Source organism: Malaya genurostris, chromosome 3, assembly GCF_030247185.1.
Source record: "Malaya genurostris strain Urasoe2022 chromosome 3, Malgen_1.1, whole genome shotgun sequence".
Taxonomy (NCBI): Eukaryota; Metazoa; Arthropoda; class Insecta; order Diptera; family Culicidae; genus Malaya; species Malaya genurostris.
In genome coordinates this window covers 213,278,134-213,302,995 of record NC_080572.1, presented here as the reverse complement: position 1 = coordinate 213,302,995, position 24,862 = coordinate 213,278,134, and the positions used below count along the sequence as shown (strand labels likewise).

The 24,862-nt window shown below is 35.0% G+C and overlaps 1 protein-coding gene and 1 long non-coding RNA gene across 9 annotated transcripts in view; one reads left to right on the top strand and one right to left on the bottom strand.

Moving 5' to 3' along the window:
• LOC131437834 (anion exchange protein 3) overlaps positions 1-24,862 on the bottom strand; it is a 198,884-nt gene that overhangs the window by 57,364 nt on the left and 116,658 nt on the right. The gene's annotated exons all lie outside the window — the stretch shown is intronic.
• On the top strand, positions 23,063-24,704 carry LOC131437836 (uncharacterized). Its single transcript, XR_009230836.1, has 2 exons — positions 23,063-24,284; positions 24,399-24,704. It is a non-coding gene; the product is annotated as an uncharacterized LOC131437836 (long non-coding RNA).

The window sequence follows — 24,862 nt, the reverse complement described above, 5'->3', positions numbered from 1 at the left end:
TCACAAAAGATTCAAACAGAATAGGATAGAAGAATGAAGTCAGATTATCAAGTAACGAAAAGGTTTGATCAATATTTGTTCTCCAAAAATTCTATATATAGCTATATAAAACCGCCTAAATACACAGCTAGCAAGACATTGATTGATCTCGGTGGGTAGCCAACGGCTATCGACGAAGCTTGGCGGGGTATTGATAGGCTAAATCAGAAAAGATTGATTTACAATCCTCGGCGGAGTTTGTCCGTGGAAAAGCAAAACGACAACAAACTGTACCGGAAAACACAATCCTAAACGGTCCCTCAAATGTTCACGCTAAGTGAACACGCAATGTTCTCGTATAAAAATATAGAGACTTGATAAAACAAGATACGAACAAGAAAGACACACGACATGGTTTCGTTCATTCAACCAACTATGCTTGTTTTTCAGCCACATTAGAATGGAATTCACATAGTACCTGCAGCAGCAACACGTGGTCTGGAGAAGCTTGAACTCCTGACATTGACTGTTGACTGCTAATTGGCTCCCAGCTCAAAGCAGTGACAAAAGCAAAAACCTCCTGGCACGCGATACACCGGTGTATAGCTAAGCAAGGATCATAAACCTACCGAGCATCTATACATGTATAAAAATATAACTAAACGAGCTTTTTTCACCTTTTTTTCGTAGGCGAAGGTGACATCACTTCGGCTGCCTTTTGATATAATAATTTGATTTTTTTTCGGCACTGGATGACTGCTCAGATGAGCAGTAATTGTTGGTGTCATATTGCAAAGTGTTGACGATTTTGCTTCCACGAATCTCAGTGGAATCTGAGTCCTTTCCATAATCAGTTTTTATTGTCAGTTCAATTCTCGATTTATTCTTACGCCGAAAGCGATATGATTGACGTTTGATAACTGTTCTGAATAAATCAAACGACAAAAACTAATTGAAATAGCGGAAGCTGGGGTCTACCGTGTAGAATCTGTCTAGAAGCCGTGGGACATTGGGCGGCAAAAAAACTAAGCCAAGAATAGATTCACTGGCTATCTGTTTCCATGTCGTAAAAGGTTAGAATTGAAGAATTCTTTTTAAAAACTTTTTAACAATGTATAGTTTTTTAAGAGTGCCCAATCAATTGATAACAGAAGACAGAGGACTGATAAAGCGTAATGGGTAAGTGTAGCAACAAGTTTCCTTTGCCAAAGTATTTATGATCGAAACAAATAAAAAAAAATGTTCCTAAGATTTCAAATCAAGGAATTTGTTTGCTTACGGTAATTGGTTACTTGGCCTGACTAAGAACTAGAGTTAAAAAACAAAAACAATTTTTTGCTCATATTTTTATATTTTTATTATTAATTCTTTTATACTTGCAAGCATTGCAAATATAAATTGAGGAAAGCGTTCCTGTTGCAATTTCGCTTCTTTTACCGGCGTAGATTTTCCTACAAAATATCGATGGCAACAGTGCGCGTCTTGAACCAAGAACCATTAGATCACAAAGCACGTCAGCTAATCGACTGAACCACAGAACACAACCCATATTTGCTTGATGAATCATTGATACAGATAAATCCATACAGCGGCACTTGGTAGCCTAGTGCAAAATACATTCGGAACTTGTAAAATTCTGTTCGAGTGGAATATTGCGCCGTTTGAAAAGTTAAGTATACACTTAGAAAAATTTACATCTTTATAGATGCACATAAAAGGAGCGTCGGGATTAATTTTTATTCTCAATTCGAAGCATGTAAAGATAAGTCATATTATCATCTTCACTGGTAATTTGCTGAAGCCTATATCGATACTGACACAATATTTATGTGCTTCTGTAGCTCAATCGATTTACGGATGTCCTTAGTAGAATCACTGCAGTATGCCCCTTGAAATGTCGTAATCAACTAATAGCAATCGGGAATTAACATTTTCGATTCTCCCAACGCTACATTTTGTTTTAATAATCGTTATAAAGCTATATAATTGAGAGAATAGTATATCAAAGAAGGCTTAAAAAAAGGAAGGGGTTTAAGTTTTGGCCAGCAGGGACGCTTTATAATACTATGAGTATTTATTATTTTATGTCAATGAATTTCATGCCGTGGAATTTTCCAAACACACAATATTACATGTTCTTGCACAATTTACGTAAAGGTTGACGCTCCATTCATGTGCTTCTTATAAGATGATAAATTACAGAGGAAAAAGCACATAATAGTTTCGTGAGGAACCAAAAGAACTTTTTAGCAGCTTCTAGAATACATTGTTCAGCTTTTAAGCAGCGGGAAAGTTCACGCGGAACGTGTTCTGCACACTTAAAAAAACCCTGTGATTTTACATCTTATTAGATGCACATAAATGGAGCGTCAGCAGTTCATGCCAATTTACGTGGAAGAACATTTAATATTGTGTCTAATACTCCATGACATGACAATGACAATTCATTGAAAAACATGGGGTTGTTCGAGCCATTGATGTGGAACAAGGCAACCAAAATTTCTAATGATCTACAATCAAAATGTTGAATCAATCCGAACCAACACCGAACATCGTTTGTCTTGATTTGCATTTGTTTTATAACCGACGAAATTACACCAATATCCCAAATGCATGCAATTATATCTTTGTACATACTTGCGATTTCGATAATTAAGCTTCTCTTCGCCAAACTTGTGTTCAAGTTTTTTATGCAAGCAGATTTTTTAGCGTTAAGTTTCTCTACCATTCTGCGATTTCGGTTGAAGCGATAAACTATTTCTCATTATCAATCGAGATAATCTAATATAAATTAGAAATTAATCTTAAGCACTCAAAATTTATCCAGGGGTAGTTGTCAATTTCTCAGGGCTATTTTCACACTTCAAATCTGATTTTCTTCAGAAACGGTGACGAATATCAAAAAACCCAACTGACAATCTCTTAGAAAATTAGTTTAGATTATTCTGTGAAAATTTCAGAATGATTCATTGACTTTAGTGGTCGGGAAAGTCTTTTTTCTGAAGGAAGAATTCCATAGCTGAAAACGGCAACATTCAACTTGTTCATTGAATATCTTGCCTTCAAAAGCATGGATCAAAAATCTATCCTGACAATGCCTAGATAATTTAGTTTAGATGCGATTAGTGCATAAAAACATATATGTTGTCGCGATAAAAATTGAGTTAATGTTATTTTTGTAATGGTAAGTCCATTTCTACGGCGGCACCATTTCTTCTGCTCTTGTATCCTGGTAACGTAACGAAACATGAGAGAGAAATAAAATCGGCTCAGCAAAGCTGCCAAACAAACGATAGCTTTATTGGATTTTATGTGATGTAGTCAAACTTGTAACCGGAAATATCAAAACTTTTTACACATTTACGAGAGAGCATGGAGAGAAATGTAATACGCACAACGAGCCACACGGTTTTACGCTAACAACTGGCCTCAGTCCCAAAGCTTCAAATCGTTTTATGGCACTTTTTGTCTTGCTGTCTAGCAGCAACCTACCTCTAGCATGCTACGAGTAGGACTGAAACGCTAGCTTTAATTTCACTTCTATTTATAGATTCGCGTGCTTCCAACAGCTTCGCTTTTGCATCGATTGACCAATCAGAGCGATGCTCTCTCTTTGATTCATCGCTTACTCCTTCAAAACCGTCGTCTATGGCAGGGAAATCCGGTATGCCAAAGATTTTTAGCAGCCACATAGGACACTGCTTGCTACTAATCAAAATTTCAATCATATATAAATGACGTGGGTTGATACATTCAAATCGAAACGTAGAAATATTTCCTATCAAATGATGAAATAATATTAATAATTGATACAAAATAGACTGAGCTGTATGTGTTTAAAACCTGACCACATTTCTACGTGTAGTTTTTCTTGAGTTTCTGATTTGCACCACTATATAGATAATAAAGATGTGTTCCACATCAATAAAAAAACGAATACTGATAGCAACCACCGCGACTTGAAACGAGAATCATTGGATCGCAAGTACGTCTGTTAATCGACTTAGCCACAGAAGCATACATCTGCTGGGTTGGAAAAAGGTGCATTTAAATGCATACAGTCGCAACTGTTAGCAGAACGCAAGTTATAGTCGAGACCAGTAAAAATCAAGCTCATCTAACATTAAGTCATTACAAATAAAATTTTCCGTCACTTGACAAATTAGGTCTTTATAAATTACATCGTATGAGGGATTAAGTCACCTGTAAAATTGGTTGCGGTGGTTGCTATCAGTATTCGTTTTTTTTATTTCAATGAATTCATGTCATGGAGTATTAGACACAATATTAAATGTTCTTCCACGTAAATTGGCGTGAACTGCTGAGGCACCATTTATGTGCATCTAATAAATGTAATTATTACAGGGTTTTTTAAGTACGTGTATATATTCGTTTCCAAATATAGGGTGATTAGATTTCTACTAGATTCTAGATTTCTGTATTAGAGCTTTTTCCCTGTTTGAGTATTTTTTCTAATTCTTTCACGAAACGAATGGAAAAAGATGTACGATTGTTGTTAACACCACGTTTATTGCGAAACATTGTTCAAATAGTGAAAAATAGGTCCAAACACGAATCATTACAATCAACCGAATCTATAAACAGACCCTGTTAAACCACAACTACACTAAATCAGTGAAATTCAATATATAAATACGAAATAAGAAACAAAACAAACCAAGTACTCTAACAAAGATGAAATATGTAACATAGAATCACTTAAAATGTAAATTATATAAAGATGTAAAAAGTAAAAAAAATAAAGATGATTTTAACTGAACAAAACTGAACTGAAATACACCCTGTTGAACCTTCGCTAGCTTCAGTCTATGATAATCCTTGAACGGATACACATTGGGTGCGCAGGCTGCCATCTACGTCAAGACAGTCGAACTACACCCGGCATTATCCAACTGGTTCTTCAGTCAATGGCGAATATGTTCCGTTTCCGTTCTACAAGCCTAAACGCGGAAAAAACAACAACTAGTTCTTCTGTGAGCATATCTGCTGTTAGACATTCGCTGTGTGAGTTTCGCTTTAAACTCGAGTGATCGCACAATCCAGCTTCTGGTCTTTTGCATTGGAAGAAAAGAAAACGGAAAGTGGACAACGATGGCGAACATTATACAAAAGTAGCCGTTCAAAATGCTCTAAATGTTATCTAAAAACCTATTAAGATTGCTTCTTGGCCAATCGAAAGTAAAAATCATCAGTTTAGCGCAAATCTAGAATAATTTGATTAGCTTCGTGCACTTTTTGCTGTGCGAAATTCTTTTGAGAAAAATGTTCCGAACAGTATTTAATGTCGGAGAGAATTTCACAATTTGGCTCTTCTGATTGCCCTTATGAATCCCGTACAGCATTTTAATAATTTTCGTGGCCATTTGCTATTTTCGTGGCCGTTGGAACCGCCCATTTGTGAAAAAGCTACAAACGAAAAAGAAAGTTCTTTAAAAAAATTGGTTCAGGTTGGAAATAATCGGCAGTGCGAGCAGATGTGTTGCGGTTGATTCGCAAAACCAGTTTCGTTTCAAACAAGAGCGATTGCGTCGTCTTACTGGTGGTCATTTGCATAGATGAAAAAGAAAACGAAAAGTGGACAACGATTAACATTATACATTATACAAAGCCGCCGTGCTTGTAGCTCTAAATGTTATCTAAAGAACTATTAATATTACTTTCCTTGCAAATCGAGGGTAAAGATCACCAGTTTAGTGCAAATCTAGAACAATTTTGATTGTCACGACTCGGTGCGGAACGTTAGCACTGTAGGGAAGGGCACACAAGCATGTGGCAGATTTACTTTGTGCGCCGTTCGCCAAACGAGAGGCATCCGATATGTTCGAAGTTTTGCTCGAGGAAATAATTATTAACTGTGTTTAAAGTTGGAGAAAACGTAACTTTCGATTCTTTTCAGAATCCAAACAATTAGTAGAACAATGTACCAAAATAAATGAGCATTTTTAATTTTTTTTCTGTCTCTTGTCGACAGCAGTCCTACGACAATCTCGCGGCTATTTCTCTAACATTACCTACAACCAGTGTTGGTGATTGTCGAAAATTTGACAGAAGCTGCTATATTGCTATCTATATTGTATACAACATTTTCAATCCGGTAGAAGATGCTAAAGGAACTCGAGTCTCTCAATGCATGAACCGTGAGAGAATTTTGCTACATTTCTTCGCTCCACTTCATACTCTGAGTATTTCACGCCCATAAAAAAATTTACAGTCCGATAATGATCGTTTCTGTGTGGAATTTCCCAAGAGAGAATCGCAAGTTGACAATTATCGCAGAAAATCGAGTCGATGATTCAGCTTGATGATTCTCATACATAGATATACTTCAAAACCCTTGTGTGGAGAATTCACATTCATTTTCATAGACACAACTTATACAAAGGTTATATGCACATAGTTAGAATAAGCGGCAATAGTAAAATGATTCTATCGCAATTATCAACTGCCTGTATAGAATCGAATCGCGAAACGAGAATAAGCAACCGTTTGTTGCTTCAGAGAGGATCCCCACAGCAGCGTGCTAACCTTTGATTCTCAGAAATGTCATCGAGAGAAATTCGCTCTCGCACTGGTGTCGATTCTATGTTAAATGAGCCATGCCGGGTTTTTGTTGTTGCGATGATTTCCGTCTCTCTTTGATGGCACTGATTCAATCGTTGAAGAGTTGCCAGTGAACGTTCTTTGATACGATAAAAGGCATCCTTGCCTACAACCAGTTTTTGATAATAATTAAAGCATGTCTGGCTCTGTAGTTTACGTCGCAGTTAGTGCACAGAAGCGCTAAATGTAATTGATACGAACTATTGAAACAAGGATCAAATATAACAAATTAAACGTAGAACGAATTAATGCTAAAGCTTATTCAAACTGAACGGATGGACAAGTCATGCACTAATACTGGAAATTGTAAAAAATCCTCTCTCTAGTTCAATACAATTTTCTTCAAGAATTTTCCAATCACTTATTGGTATTATTTGATATAATTTATGCACCTTATTTTCGACAACTCGAATTGAAGCATAGAAGGAACATTTGTGGGTATTTAATTTTAACCTTGCAAGCAAAAATCAATTCCATAAAATGTTAAAGATTTTCACAAACAGTCTTGCTATTTTTGTAATAGTTCCCTATGCGTTGCATAACTTATCGCTTCATATATTTAATCAATAGTCAGTGATGTGAAAATTTTATTAAAGCGTTGTGTCTTGACAGCACTGCACATTTGTATTCGATTTTTATTTTAGAATTGAACTGTTTAAAATTACTCTTCTAGGAAGCTCCGGCCACGATTTCCAGATTTTGTCCGGCTTTTTCATTCGAACACGCGTCGTTGTGGTCGTCGTGGAAGCAACAGCTGGCATAACTGCAATAACTATAGTTGGGTTAAAAATAAATCACCGAATCAAGCGAATCGCAAAATCCTTGGCATTGACTTTAGCGTTGGGCTGCTTTGCGAACTGCATGTAGGTGGGTTCGTAGATGGATGGCATCCATTCGGTGCATATTAATGAGTAGTACATATATAGAAGAACACCATCCTCTGTCGGTTTCGTGATTACATGTATCGTTTAATGGATAATCCTACGGCGTTGGTTAGATGAAAGTAGGGTAGTCGAATAATATAGTAAGGTAGTATAGTGAGTACACCTGTGGCTCAGGTACCGATGATGGCATATCGTGCACGGTAGTAACGTGGGTATCCCGTACTCTAACGATATCGATTTTCGTGCAGCATGCAGACAAATGACACCCGGCATGAAACGGTGTCAAGTGTACGTGGTAGACGTTTGTTGAATACTGTAACAGTACTAGTAGCAGGATTTAAAAAAATTGAATGGCACATATATGTAACAAGCAACGTGTTTTAATCGTCCTATTGATGTATTGTTATTTTTCTTATAAGCGTATATATTATTTTCGCATTCTTCAAAATACTTTTCCCCGTCTCTTGAAAAAAAAGCAAGAAAGCTTGTTTGGACATCAACTCACAAGATCAACAATTTAAGATAATTTTGAGACCAGACCGTAGGTTAGATGCGGTCCGGTGAATTCAGAAGACCTTTAATTTTAATCTAACTTTGACAACATCGAAGAGATCGTAGTGAAAACCGCTACTTCCGAAGTCGGAAACCGGTATAGTCGTAATTAGTTGATATGTAGTCAGGCACATATTAGTCCTGATGTTCATTCGGGCGAGTATAAAAGGAAAATCATGGTTGGAAATCGATTATTTCTTCTTATGTTTTACATGGAGCTGGACTTTCCACCACTGAATTTTGAAATTTTGGAACAGAATCCTACAACTGAGTTTAGAAACTGAATTCGGAACCTGAGTTCTGCTCCAACTTTTTTTTTTTTTAAATAACTATTTGTTGGAATATGAGTTAAAATTAAATTATTAAGATTTAAATTGGGTGTTCAGCCACAAGTGGTGACTTTTCAGCCCTATTATATATATGATTTGGTTATTACCATGAGGACATTATTTGCTTCCGCAATTCTGAGATTTTTGTGTAGGGAAAATTCTAAACCTACTTGTAAACCTACTGTGTAATGGGGAAAAGGAACTTATATACTAACTTACTAACTAATACAGAGAGCGAATCGATTCAATTGAAGATTGCATCGATTTTTGTCGGAATTTGCTTATAATATTATGTGACATTACATCTAATGGTTCTATATTTGTGAGTCTGTGTAACTCATTTGTACTAAACCAGGGAGGACGCTTCAAAATCATTTTCAGAATTTTATTCTGAATCCTTTGAAGCGTTTTCTTCCTGGTGGAACAACAACTTGACCAAATTGGTACTGCATAAAGCATGGCTGGTCTGAAAATTTGTTTATAAATTAACAACTTGTTTTTTAGACAGAGCTTAGAATTTCTGTTTATAAGAGGATATAAACATTTAATATATTTATTACACTTTGCCTGGATTCCTTCAATGTGATCCTTGAAAGTGAGTTTTTTGTCATACGTTAAACCTAAGTATTTAGCTTGATCAGACCATGTCAATTCCAAGCCATTCAATATGAGAATGTGATTATTGTTTGGTTTAAGAAAAGAAGCTCTTGGCTTATGAGGAAAGATAATTAATTGCGTTTTTGCTGCATTTGGTTTAATTTTCCATTTAGACAGATAATCACTGAAAATATTTAAACTTCTTTGTAGGCGACTGCAGATCACTCTTAGATTTCTACCTGTGGCAAACAGACTTGTGTCGTCACAGAATAGCGATTTCTGACAACCAACGGGTAGATTTGGAAGATCAGAAGGGAAAATATTATACAAGATTGGAGCTACGCTCGAACCCTGCGGAACACCGGCTCGTACGGGTAGCAATTCAGATTTACTATTCTGATAGCTAACCTGAAGAGTACGATCAGTTAAATAATTTTGAATCATTTTGATCAAATAAATAGGAAACTGGAAATCAGACATTTTTGCTATTAATCCTTTGTGCCAAACACTGTCGAATGCTTTTTCTATGTCTAGAAGAGCAACTCCAGTTGATAACCCAGAAGATTTATTTGCTTTCACCATGTTCGTAACTCTTACAAGTTGATGAGTAGTTGAGTGTTCATGACGAAATCCAAACTGCTCTGGTAAAAAAATTGAATTCTCATTTATATCAGACATCATTCTCAACAAGATATTTTTTTCAAAAAGTTTACTGATAGAAGAAAGTGAGCTAATTGGTCGATAACTTGATGTTTCTGCTGGATTTTTATCTGGTTTCAGGATAGGAATTACTTTTGCGTTCTTCCATCTTTTTGGGAAGTAAGCTAATGAAAAACACTTGTTGAAAATTTTAACCAGGAGTCTCAAGGCAACATCGGGAAGATTTTTAATAAGAATATTAAAAATTCCATCATTACCAGGAGCCTTCATGTTTTTGAGTTTCCTAATAATTGATTTAATTTCGTCAAAATTCGTCTCAATAATGTCATCGTGTGATAACACTTGGGTTGAAATATGCTCATATATCAGTGAGACTTCATTTTCAATAGGACTCACAACGTTCAAATTAAAATTGTGTACACTCTCAAACTGCTGAGCAAGTTTTTGAGCTTTTTCGCCATTTGTAAGAAGTATTTGATTTCCTTCCTTGAGAGCAGGAATTGGTTTCTGAGGTTTCTTAAGAACCTTAGAAAGTTTCCAGAAAGGTTTAGAATATGGTTTAATTTTTTCAACTTCATTAGCGAAATTTTCATTTCGCAAAAGAGTAAATCTATGTTTAATTTCTTTTTGTAAATCCTTAACTATGTTTTTCATAGCAGGATCACGAGAACGTTGATATTGTCGTCGACGAACATTCTTCAACCGAATGAGCAGTTGAAGATTGTCATCGATGATAGGAGAATTTAATTTAGTTTAAGCTTTGGGAACTGAAAGATTTCTAGCTTCGATAATGTAATGATTCAAATTATCAATTGCTGTGTCGATGTCCGCAGAATTTTCTAAAATAGTTTCATGATCCACATGATTTTCAATGTGAGATCTGTAATCCAACCAATTAGCTCTATGATAGTTGAATATAGAACTAATAGGATTAATTTTAGCTTCGTTGGAAAGTCTGAATGTTACAGGAAGATGATCTGAGTCAAAGTCAGCATGTGTAATCGGTTCACTACAAATGTGACTTTGATCCGTTAGAACCAGATCAATTGTAGACGGGTTTTTCACGGAAGAGAAACAAGTAGGATTACTGGGATGAAGAACTGTGAAGTAACCAGCTGAGAGTTGATTATGAAGTATTTTACCATTACTGTTATTTTGCCTACAATTCCACTGGACATGCTTAGCATTTAAGTCCCCTATTACGAAAAATTTCGATCGATATCTTGTGAGTTTTTGCAAATCGCCTTTAAAGAAATTTAATTGTTCGCCGGTGCATTGGAATGGCAAATATGCTCCAGCGATGAAATAAATTCCATGAATGGTTTCAACTTCGATTCCCAAGCTTTCAATAACTTTAGTATTGAAAGAAGGTAAAATTCGATGTTAAATTTGCCGTTGGACAAAAATGGCAACTCCACCACCCATTCCAGTAAACCTGTCAAATCGATGAACCACATAATGTGGATTACTTTTCAATTTTACATTTGGTTTAAGAAAAGTTTCTGTCACAATGGCAATATGAATTTTGTGAACTTTGAGAAAATTATAAAATTCATCTTCACTCGATTTCAAAGATCGAGCATTCCAATTTAAAATATTCAAATAATTATTTAACATCACTGTTAAATTTTAAATTCATTATAATATTATTTGCAAATTTCCATCCGATTTGAAATGCTTCAAAAAGTGATGAAGTCGAATTCATTTGGATGATCATTTGAAAAAGTTGATCTTGTAGGTAGATCATTTTATGTTCAGTTATATCGCCTAAATCGACTTCATTTAAAGAAGCGAATGGCATTGAAGGAATATTTGTAGGTAGACTGCCATTAGAAAAAGATGATTTGGCCGGTCTACCTATTAATAAATTCTTTTCGTTAGAAGACGAATTGGCAGGCGTACCTGTTTTTTGTTTTAAATTCGAAGAAATCAGTGCCTTAGAAGAATTAGGCGTGGCATTTGTAACGGTTTTTTGATTTTCAGGTATGTTCTGTAAATTTAAGGTCGTTGATTTGAATTTTTTCCCTGACAGGACATTTCAAATAATTGGATTTATGATTTCCATTGCAATTTGAACATGAAAATTTATCAGTGGATTCATTCATTGGACAAACGTCTTTCGAATGCGATTTACCACAATTCAAACACCGTATATCCATATGACAATTTTTGGTTCCATGACCGAAGCCTTGGCAACGACGACATTGCGTTAAGTTTGCAATACGATTATGCCGTTTATAATGTTCCCAATGAATTTTAATGTGGGAAATGAAACGCACTTTTTCTAAAGTTTTCAAATTGTTTACATCACTTCGATTGAAGTGTATTAGGTAAAGTTCATGGGAAATTCCAGAGCGTGGTTTAGAAGTACCATTCGCTCTTTTTTTTCATAAGTATTACTTGGGAAGGGGCAAAACCAAGCAATTCTTTTAGTTCATTTTTAATTTCATCAATACTTTGATCATTTGATAATCCTTTCAAGACAGCTTTGAAGGGTCTGTCTGATTTTATATCATATGAATAAAATTTATGAAGTTTCTCGGACAAATATCGAATAAGACGTTCGTAATCTTCCAATCCATCCACCAAGACTCGACATTCTCCTCTTCGTCCGATTTGAAATGAGACTTTTACTTCCGGGAGAAAAGTAGAAAGCTCAGTACGGAATGCTTTGAAGTCGGAAATCATCACCGTCACTGGTGGCATAGATTGTTGTTTCTTCCCAGAACGACAAGCGTCCATTTTGGGAATTTTTGAAGAATTTTCTTCTATGTCGCTACAATCGGATTCAGGAAGAATCTCGTAAATATTGTTAGACGGCATAGGATCAACGGAAGGGAAATCCGTCCGTTGTCTTTTATTTTTACATTCAGATTCTATAAGATCGTGAATGTTATTAGAAAAATGTTGAATAACGGATTGTGATTTATTCCGTATTGAATTATTTTTAGCCTTAGGCTTGTTGCCTTTCCGATTGGACGCAGGCATTTTTGAAATGAATGGAATTTTGAATAATAGTTGTTTGAATAGTTAGCTGATTAGTTAGGCTGATTAATTTCTTAGTCACTCTAATATCACTCTTTGTATCACTTAGTCACTCTAATATCACTCTTTGTGACTGCTCCAACTTAATTTCAGGTTTAGTACTTTGTTTCTGTATTCAATTACAGAAATCAGAATAAAACTATGACTATGGAACTGAATCCTAATTCAGGAACTGGTTTCTTGACTATAATAAGGGACTGAATTTAGCTCCTAAATTTATATTCGATTATTTTTAACCAGAACTCTGATCTAGGAGTTCAATTTCAGAATTCATGAACAAAATTCAGGATATGAATTTTGGATCGAGGCTCCCTCGATTCCCTTCGCGTCTGTTGATTCCTAAAACCTTGTTGAGCCGATTCTATTTCTCTCCTCTGTTCAACGAATCTGAATTTTAGAACTGACTTCTGAACCTGAATTCCTGAAATCCGTTTCATAATTTAATTTCTAAATTCAGTTACAAAATTCAGAACTTGTATGCTGTAACTAAATTTGGAACTCGGATTCTGGAACTAGATTTTGGAACTCAATTCAGTTCCTTTATTCGATATCATGGATCTAGAACCACATCCATGAACTGAATTCTCTATCTGCATTTCAAATCAGAAATTTGAAACAGGATTTGAAGTCTGTTCCATATTTTGTATTTAGTTTTTGAACACAGTTTCAGTTTCGGAACCCTTGTCCAGAATTTTGGTTCCGGTGTAGAAAAATAAATGAAGGCAAAAGTATTTTCACAAACATAGATTCAAATGAAACGTGTTGTGGTCTCATACAAAATCCCTGAATATTATTTGAATCCGACTTCCGGTTCCGGAGTTATAGGGTAAAATGGGCAAAGAAAATGAAAATATGTGTTCTAACTTTTCTCAAAGATGGGGCGTCCGATTTTCACAAACTGGAATAAGTTCTTCACACTCTCGCATGGTGGAATTTTCGAAAATGCACCCAAACAATTGTAGTTAACAAAGGTGTAGTCTTACGTCAAAAAACAACAGCACAATCAGCAATGATAACTTCATCGAAAGAATCGCTGATTGCCGTCTTCTTCGAACTGAATGATGTGTGAAAACATAAATATTGTGGCGCTCTGTACGCAGGCCCGTAGCCAGGATTTCGTTTCGGGAGGGGATCTCAGATAAAAAAACTAATGCTACTGAAGATTACTTATGTACCTAATTCTCGGTGTTCCTACCACTTACTAAAAAGTAAAGCATGTAACGTTTGTAACTTACAAACGAGTAACGCTTGTTACTTTTCGTAGCGTCTATAACTCACAAAACAGTAACGGATGTAAAGCTTTGTAACGTCTATAGCTCACAAAAAGTAACGCATGTTTCGCTTCGCAACGCCGCAAAATTATAAAAAGTAACGCATGTAACGCTTGTAACTTACAAACGAGCAACACTACGTAACGTTTCGTAACGCTTCGTGACGGTATAACTCACAACAATTCACGCCTCGTAACATCTCTAACTTAAAAAAATTAACGCATGTAACGCTTCGTAACACTTATAACTTACAAAAATGTAACACTTCGTAATGCTCCCTAACGCCTAAAACTTACTGAAAAGTAACTCATGTAACGCTTCGTAACGCCTATAACTTACAGAAAAAGTAACGCATGTAATGCTTCGTAACGCCTCTAACTTACTAAAAAGCAACGCTTCGTAACGTCTGTAACTTACAAAAAAGTAACGCATATAACGATTCGTAACGCCTTTAACTTACATAAAAGTAACGCATGTAACGCTTCGTAACGCCTATAAATTACAAAAAAGTAACTCATGTAACGCTTCATAACGTCTATAACTTACAGAAGAGCGACGTATATAACACTTCAAAACACATAAAACTTTCTTAAACGTAACGCATCGTAATTCGTTTACCGCAAGAATCTAACCCTTAACATTCATAATTTCCATAAAATAACTCATATGACTTGTAATCCTGCATTCTAGCTTCTTGAACTCAACGTAACGCTTCCCATGAATGACCCTTAGGTTAAAACCTCTATAATCGGAACAAATTAATCCATAATACCTTTACTCAGGCGTTGACTCAAATAGACCTAAAAAAATTTCATAACGCAAATAGCTTCAAAAATTAAACTACTATTTTATGTATTATTATTATTATTATCATTTATTTTACCCTGGTTTCATCCTTCATTTTATGTGGTTTTGACTCTGTTCTGCTTCGTAGGGTCTTATTGGCAGAGGAATTTTGACCAGAGCTACACGGAAAGACCGAAATTAGCATTTTGGCGAAAAAATTAGTTGATTTTCTGATTTTAGTTAGTTATTTTTTGAGACAACTAAAAAAATCTTACTTTTGCTAATTTAGATTTTTTAATTCTAATTTTCTTAATAATAATAAAATATTTGTTGAAATGGCTATTTTTTTAGTTGAATTCACCAATTAAACGTGCTGTCATTTCTTAGCTAAGGCACGCTTCATATCCATTCAACTAATTTTTTAGTTGAGTTAGAGAAATAAAACGTTGTTTTCAACCAACATAAATGGTTGAATTGGTTTCTGCAATTAGCAGCTATATGGCGCTCGTTAACACCATAACGACTACTAGCCACTAGATGGCACACTACTACCGAAAAAAATTTCAGTCGCGGTTATCTTTTCTATATTTGCAGGTATAAATACGATGTTGTATTGGAGAAAAAGACATAAGCGAAACATAAACTTCTTTTTGAAAATTTTACTTCTAAATCGCTGTTTTCTTCATTCGACTTCGCGAAATCGACTCTCTCACTGAAAACTTTGAGCACTCGGCAAACAAAAACCGAATACAAGTAGTACACCGGACGGCGTAGCCCGGAATGAGAAGATACAAAAAAAACATCATTTGACGTGTACAATTAGAGTGCAACATTCGAAACTCACTTCACTGTTTCGCGTTAAAACATTATTACCCACAATCGCTTTAACTGCGCACAAATTCTGAATAAATACACTTTCCACTAACAGTTTACGTCATTTTTACATATCGGTTTAGAAAATTATATAGGGATATCGTAACACATGCAAAAAACATCTAAACAATTTGCGAGCAGTTTCAACAAGACGGTCCCTTTTAGCTTTTTAATGGTTTGTTTTGCTTTGACACTGCTGTCCTTCAGTAATGACGGTGATAGATAAATAGAATCAAAGTTTCTGATTTTAATAACGAAATTAGTTGTCAATGAGAATTTCGTGTTGGATTGAAATATTGCTGGTTTGTGTCCAGAATATTCTCCAACTAATCACTTTCTCTAAAAATAAGAGTTTTTTTCAGCACAGTAAATTCTAAATTTTAACTAATTTTATAGTTATTTTGGAAATTTTGTTGTTAAAATCAACTAATTCAAAAACAGTAATACGAATTAGGCGCAGAGCTAATTTCGGTCGTTCCGTGTAATAAAAGTCATTTTCAATTGACGAAAATGATGAGAAATTACTTTCAACCTCGCTTGCAAACTATGAGAACGGAATCCATGTCCAGTCAATAAGCGGGAGAGTAGTTTCAAAATTGTTTTTTTTTCTTTCATTTGCCCTTTCAGTCATTTGCAGTTTTCAGTGAAAATCCCATAGTATGAAGTGTCGATATTCAACCGAAGTTGTGAGAATCGAAAATGACAGAAAAAGGTTTCACAAAAGCTTTTATCTGATGGTGCTCGAATTTGTAGTAGTTTTGATTTCCAAAAAGGTTCTGGGATGTAATTACTTCGATTTGTCATATTTTAGTCACTATTTATAGCCAAGCGTCGGAGATTTTCAATACATCAATGAAATTCTGCTGATGCTCCCTGAAGACGTTAGTTTGGTTACGTCTTGTCATAGAGGAAATGATGACGTTAGTAATTATTCTCTCTCATTTTGTCAATGAGAAACGAAAATGCTTTGTCTCTCTTCGTTTGATCTGGTGTCGAATGCGACAGTAAAATATTGAAAATGAGGCTGTTGGATTGGATTCTTTCATTGAGAATGCGTGACAATTTTATGCTCTAGTTTTGACCATCACGTAACTCTCAAAACCTCTATCTCACGGTGTAATCTAGAGGATCAGCAGCCCCATAATATTTCTCAAACTTTTTTTCGTTTCTCTTCCTGATTTTGCCTAACCCCCCCCCCCCCCCCCCCTTTGGTACGTGACTGTCTGTATGGATCGAAGTACTACGTTTGGGTCTTAGTTCGAATAACATGAAAATGAGGATTGAAAGATATTTCATTTAGAAACAATTTACTGTCACTATTTCATTAAGATTGTTCTTCCAGCTTCAGTCAGATTCCAGAAATACCAAAGTAGTTAATTAGTATTTACTTGGTGAAAGGGTAAAATCGACAGTAGGAAATGTTACGGCAAAATTGCTGTCTTCTTCGATGTCTCGATTTTGTTCATGGCAGTAGAAAGCTTGCAGCGAAAATGTTCCACGTTTAATATACCGTGCAAAAGCCGTTGATTAAATTCCCGATGTGTAGATCGATTCTTACCGGTCGACTGCCACTGGGTATAAGAAAGAAATGAGAAATTTTACGAATGGTTCGCCATGGAAATTGAACGGAAATTAATTGCCGCAAATTTTCAATTAAACCCTGGAGCTCAATGAAATGATTATTCTTCTGTAAAGAATGTTTTTCCTTTGCATTACACCTTGTATGCATCTCCGGATACAATTTGAGGCATTTGAAGCTAGTTGTTTACTTAGCTTCCCGACATTTCAGATCATATTGTAATTTTCACTGGCGGTTAACAAAGATTGCGATGCAACAAATAGCGACAAAATGCCGCAAAGATAGTGAAATTGTTATTGGTATCGATTCAACGTCTTCGAGAACACAAACTAGAAATATGTTTTATTTAAATTGACCGTTTAATGTTATATAACCTGAATAATTATACAATGATGCTTTGAATTAATCGACGTCTTTGTCTTCAAAACTTCGTGCTTCACTCGAAACATTATCAATGTTAACTATAAAAATAAACCATACTAAAAAAATGTGAATTGTCTATTCTAAAAAAATCAGTTGTCTTTGACCGATACAAACTTGTTGATGCTTTTAGTGAACAAACAAATAGTTCTTTTACAATGTCTGACAGCGTTTTAGAGTGTATATCAAAAGGCTTAGGGTGGCAAAATGGTAGCGCTTATGCACGGAATGCATAAGAACGCAGGTTCAAGTCTCCTGTCTCTGAGCATATCTTTTTCCAATAAATCATCTTTTCTGTTAGTTTTTCATTCATTTGGCTGCATCAATATATGTTTCCATTAAGTCATTGCAAAACTGAACTTAGTTATGGAAACTTTACGTCAAGCCAACTAAAATAATAATAAATCGTTTAAAATAATTCTTGTCACTAGAGCCTTTAATCTTCCAAACGATTTATTTCTCTATTCGCTCTAATGCTTGATATAAAAATGCTGTAAACTACAGTACAGCAGACAGCGAAGGGGTTAAAATAGCTATCCAACTACCTGGCATAGATGCCAGATAAAATTTTCACGCCTGCTTACTAAAAATCCTTCAATGCAAGTGTTAAATTTTATTATTATGACGAGAAAAAAAAACAAAAACAAAAAGTTCAACGTAATTTCAAATGTTTGTAAATTGGATCATTGAATATAGAAGTGGCAAAAACCTGTAAGAAGTCTGCAAAATTGCAGAGTCTGCTTATAAAAAAAACGGCAAACCTGCAACCTATTCTGCGACGATTCCGTTGCACCACAATGCAATAATTGTGTTGTAATACCTGATGCTTCACAGTTCGAAAAAATCTTGTGATTTTACATCTCATAAGATGCACATAATTGGAGCGTCGTATGTCACTGAGATTTATATTCAAGAACATGTAAAATTGTGTGGTTTGAAAATTACATGGCTTGGAATCGAATAAAAAAACCTGTTTCAATACACCTAGTGGGGTAATGATGCCTTTCTCATATCAATCATACTATCATATATAATACTGTGGTATTCTTCAAAATAATTCTCGGCGAACTTAAAAGAATAACCGAAATCGGTTTGTTTGACCGTCTACTGATAAAAACTATCAAATGGAAAAGATTTGAGGACGATTTAGAATTTTTTTTAAGGTTTTTCCCATTTTCAGCGTTGGTATACAATTTTTAACCCACTTTACCCTATATTTCCGGATCCGGGAGTCGGATCCGCATGAAATTCAGGAACTGCGTATGGGACCACAGGACCTTTCATTTGAATCTAAGTATGTGAAAAACGGTCGCGCCATCTATGAGAAAAGTTAGAACACATATTTTCTTTTTTTTCACATTTTACCCCATAACTCCCGAACCGGAAGTCGGATCCAAATTATATTCCGGAATTTTTTATGGGACCTCTAGACCTTTCATTTGAACGTAAGTTTGTGAAAATCGGTTCAGCCATCTCTGAGAAAAGTTAGTGCACTTATTTCCACAATTTTTTGCACATTTTACCCCATAACTCCCGAACCGGAAGTCGGATCCAAATAATATTCAGGAATTGTGTATGGGACCACAAGACCTTTCAGTTGAATCTAGGTTTGTAAAAATCGGTTCAACCATCTCCGAGAAAAGTTAGTGCAAAAAAAACGTTACATACACACATACGCACATACGCACACACATACACACACAGACATTTTGCGTACTCGACGAACTGAGTCGAATGGTATATGACACTCGGCCCTCCGGGCCTCGGTTCAAAAGTCGGTTTTCACAGTGATTGCACAACCTTTCTATATGAGAAAGGCAAAAACAAAGATCGATAGCTACAGCGCTACTTGAACCGAGAAACATCAAATCACAAAACACGTCAGTTAATCGACTGAGTCACAGAAGTACAAATCATCTTGATGAATAATTGATTCATATGGAATGCACCTAGAAAAAATTATGTAAATTTACGTCTTCTGCGACCGACATATATGAGCGTCAAAAATTACTCAATTTTACAGTAAATCCAACTTATATTTAATGCATTCTGACATAATTTGAAACGCTAAAACATGTAAATTTACATATTTGCTTGAAAGGCGGGGTATGTTTGACGTATATGTATATCACTCTTGTCAAATTTATCCATTTCACGGATTACGTTCTTATGAATTGAGTCATATGTGGATTTGTGTCACCTGTCAATTTCATAAATTTTTGCTGTGTACCTTATAGCGGCAATTGGTAGCCGAATGCAAATTACACTCGGACCCTATAAATTTCTGTGTGAATGGAATATTGCGTCATTTGACACGTTAAGTAGTTATGAGTTTTATCGTTTGCAGAATTACGTCACCATAATTGTTTTTCTGAGTAGATATGTACACAGCTCGAAAAAATCTTGTTATTTTACATCTTATAAGATGCACATAAATGGAGCGTCGTATTTCACACAATTTAATATTCAAGAACATGTAAAATTGTTTGATTTGAAAATTACATGGCTTGAATTCGAATAAAATAGAAAAAACAAAAGTTTGATAACAACAATGTAAAGTGTATTCAACATTTTATTACTTTTTCCCATCTGATATAATTTCAATGTTGATTCAGTTATCATATTTCTAAGCCCTTAGTTCTGAGCCAGAATAGCAATAAAAATGTAGTAAATTTTAAGCGGTACTCGGTAGCGATTTCATATTCAGCTCTTTCATTTTTTTGCTTGACGAAAATATGAAAGTTCAAGGACGAAAGCTCACGAGAATTCTTTTATGACTGATGCCCCAAAACTCTTCCCGTTTTTTTAAATTATAAGCAGGAATCATTCTGCAAAGACACTAGGCATACACCCTTAGAGAAAATTAAATTTACGCTTGGCGTAAATTCAAGTATGTCGTAATTTCTTCGTTGATGATGAAATATTACATCTATTAACGTGTAAAAATAAATGTTGTATCTCTATCAATGTAAACTTCAACTAAATGGACTGTGAAGTTAATGATATGACTTATCTTTACATGCTTTGAATTGTGAATGTAAGTGAATCGCGACGCTCCTTTTATGTGCATTAAGATGTAAATTTTTCTAAGTGTGTAGTTAATTGCCGATTCATAACACTGCGAAAAGAGCTCCAGCGTTAGAACCCAAAATATTGAGACGATATAAAACAACGATAAATTTACAGTGCATCTTCAGAGTAATAAAAGATAGATGGATAAATCATATGCGTGTGAACAGGAAATATTTTATTTTTGAGAAATTTAATCCATTGCAACATTTACGCATTGAATCGATCCAGAAACAATTTCTTCCAATATACAAACACTTATAGAATGTGGCAATCTTGAAATGTTTTTTAATGACATTATTTCTCAACGCTTTACTATTAATGCTATTAAATATTTAAATGTCTAGCCGCGAATTACGAACTCGGGTATTATTTTTGGAAAGATATGATAGAACAAATTTTGCAAATAATAGTCCAGTTAATTGAATAATGCGACGTTATTATCAATTTTAACCTCACTTTGTTATAAAATCAAATTTAAACCCAGGTTTTGCGTAAAAATAAAGCGTAGTACACGTAAGCGTAATTTGAAATATGTTACATAGAAAGGAATTATGAACTTTACAGGTGACAAAATGTTACAATTCATAACTACTTAACTTGTCCAATTTTACAAGCTCCGAGTGTAATGTGCACTCGACTAAAAAGTGCCGATGTATGGATTCATGTGTATCAATTATTTTTCAAGTAGATACGAGCATCTGTGGCTCAATTCAATAATGGCGTGCTTTGTGATCTAATGTTTATCGGTTCAAGTCGCGCTGTTTCTATCGATCTTTTGTTTTTTATCCCAACCTGATTTTAATCCATGTAATTTTCAAATCACACAATTTTCCATGTTCTTGAATATACATTCGGGTGAAATACGACCCTCTATTTATGTGCATCTTATGAGACGTAAAATCACAAGATTTTTTCGAACTGTGTACGTAAAAAAGTTTACGTCGAATTTGTTACGTGAAAATTTTTACATTGTCTGGAATATTGAAAGTAGATAAGTTTTCCTTTCGTATACTGTTAGATATAATGTAATGGATATTTTTAAAATTAAAATGATTAGTATATGCCGGAGAAGGATGTTTTAAGTCAAAATCAAAGATGACTTTTTTCGACATTCGCTTCAATATCTAAAAATATAGGTATTTTCGGAACGGAATTGATAAGTAGATATCGGAACGGGTTCAATGAGTAGATGTCACAAAACGATATTTTAACTCGTTTTATTATCCAATATGGCGATTTCCGATTCATCGATAATATTCAGAAACCAGGAACGGGTTCAATGAATAATTGTTGATAAATGATGATCGAAGAATAATGCATTGCGTTCGAATGATTTGAAATATCAGTGCTTTCGAAATAGGTTTTAGGAGTAAACGCTAGAAATATATTTAAAGTTACTTCAAATCGATGTGGACAAGTCTCAGTTTACCAGTTTCCTTTGGACATCCTTGTGACACTGAATAAAATAAATAAAAGGGGCAAAGGTACAAATTGGTTACAGGCCAATTTTCTTTAACACTGCTGTTCAATGATTTGATTTAGTTTTGTTAAGACGTAGAGCCACCTTGACCTAGCTTTAAAATTGATTAGTATTTAACGAGGAAAACAGATTAAAAAAATTACATGCGAATGCAACTATGTAATTAAAACCAGTTTTAATTCACCTAGTGCCTTTCTCATATTACTTATAACGTCATAAATATTACTGTGGAATTCGCAAAAACAACTATTCATTGAATAGAAATAGGAAAGTTTGGTCGGACTTAATCTAACAAACTCTACAAATCCTGTTTACTCTGTAGTTCCGGAACCGAAAGGAGTATCCACAACTTTAAGAATTCCGTATGAAACTGTAAGATTTTTCTTTTGAACCTATAAGTTTGTGAAAATCGATTTTGCTATTTTGAAGAAAAGTGAGTGAGATCCTTTTTGCAATTTTTAATCACCATTTCTAATTCTTCCGAAACCGGATTCAGATGATTGGAATAGCCGAAGTTGGTTCGTTTGCCAGCAACAAATGTGACCTCCAAATTGGAGCAGTTTTGAACGTAGTTAAACCTATACTTACTATCTCATGCTCTATATCGATTGAACTAATTAAACGAAACTTAACAAACGAAACTAAATTGCGTTTCTGTAACTTCTGCATGTGTAAGTCAAACTAAACAGCATGAATTAGCAGCATAGAGCATGTAGTAAGTTGATGATGAAGAGGATGATCATTATTATTATTATTATTATTATTATTATTGTTATGATTATTATTATTATTATTATTATTATTATTATTATTATTATTATTATTATTATTATTATTATTATTATTATTATTATTATTTTTATTATTATTATTATTATTATTATTATTATTATTATTATTATTATTGACATCACTACACCACCAGCACGGTATTACTGCACTATACTGCATATTTTTCTAAATAAATTTAAATTTATTGACATTCATCTATACTTTCGGTCACACTTATCATAAAACACGGCTTTTACCAATATCACACACTAGTAGCAGACATCCGTAACCGTTTCGTTTTTCTTATAGCGATTACGAAATAGAACAAAGCACACATCGTTCGTTTTGTGTCTTCTTCTTCCACCACTTTCGGTGCTACCGGAACCAGAAAAGTAGCCAAATAAATTACCCTGCGTGTGGAAACAAATGAAAAAACAGCCTATTTGACTAGAAGAACCGAGCATGTTTAATTTGAAAAACAATTTCCTCGAATAGGAGCTAGCTACGGGTTCGCGTCCCGTCTCTGCGGTAACATTTTCGCGGTTTTCATTACATAGTTGTATTCGCCTTTTATTTTTCCAATCGATTTTTCTCGTTAGATACTGATAAAATTTAAAATTGATGTTCACATGTTTCAATAATAACTAGACTGCTATTATGTTTTATGCAAAATCGTTTGTATAACTTTCAGGCTAAACTCGTTGTTTTTCGAAAAACTTTTTTCTTTGAGTTCAATAATCGTATTCTGAACAGATACGTATTTTACCTACTAATTGTAGGCATCTTCAGTATCTGAAACTGAATAAATAGTTGAGGAAGGGATGAATAGTTGTCGAAGGATTTCGACATTTTGCTTACTAAAGCATTCTACTCTACGGAAGTGTTCTTCAATGACGAGAGAATTGTTTATTCTAACGAGCGGCTGCTATATGCGTTAAGCGATTCATATTATTCCAAGTTGTAGCACCAGTGGTAACTGCACACATATTCATCTCATCTACTAAATTAATCAATCAAAATGAGATCCACCGTCTCTGTCAGATGCATATACCCTTTGAGTGTGTTGGTATGAAAATCGGTTGCTTCGTTTAAAAACTTATTCCCGTCATTTTACTGAAATTTTGTAGTGATTTTGTTTCCTAAAGCCGAAGCAAAGACTGTGTTGGTACCGTTGATGCCTTAACTAGTGAGATAACTGTAGGTACAATTGCCCTGTATGAGTAGTGCCGACGACGTTTCCGTGTTTTTGCCTGCCTCTCAGAGTCAATTAACAACTATCTCAAACTAAGCCCGTTCGGTCATCCACCGTCGCATCAGTCGGAATCATTTCAGTTCACAGCACGCTGTTTCACCGACCAGCCCACCGTAAGTAAAGCTGTCATTTGCCCTTTGTGGCTTGTGCCTAGAGCCGACGAACGGTCGTGGTGAAGTGAAAATTTAATCAATTTATTTTTATTTGTTGTCGTGCGGGGTGCGCAGAAAAAATGGCAGCTCCCATCTCAATTGGCAGGAAACCAATCACCCGGGCTGATGCTGTGAGACGAAGTGGCATCATCGGTCGAACTTGGCGATTCTTGAAGGCAAATTTCGAAAGCTACCAATCCTTCACCAGCACGGCCTGGTCCTATCGATAAACGGAAAGCGGGACTATTGTTTGCCCATGAGATTGGAGGAAGATGTTGACAAATAAAGAGTGTAATTTCCTGACGGAAAAGTGTCATATATTATTCTGCCGTGTTTCTTTTTGCTACAGCTGAATAAATAACGTGGTTACCTGTTTTTTTATAGACGGAAGGTCATTACACGTGAAAACGGAAGCAAGGGGTAACCAAGAATTAACGGGTTCACAACTTGATTGAATTTCCTTGAGTTTCTATTGTTTTAAAAGGAAATAATTCGGGTGAACATTTATCAGAAAATTTTTGTTCAGAGCTTCTAATTAG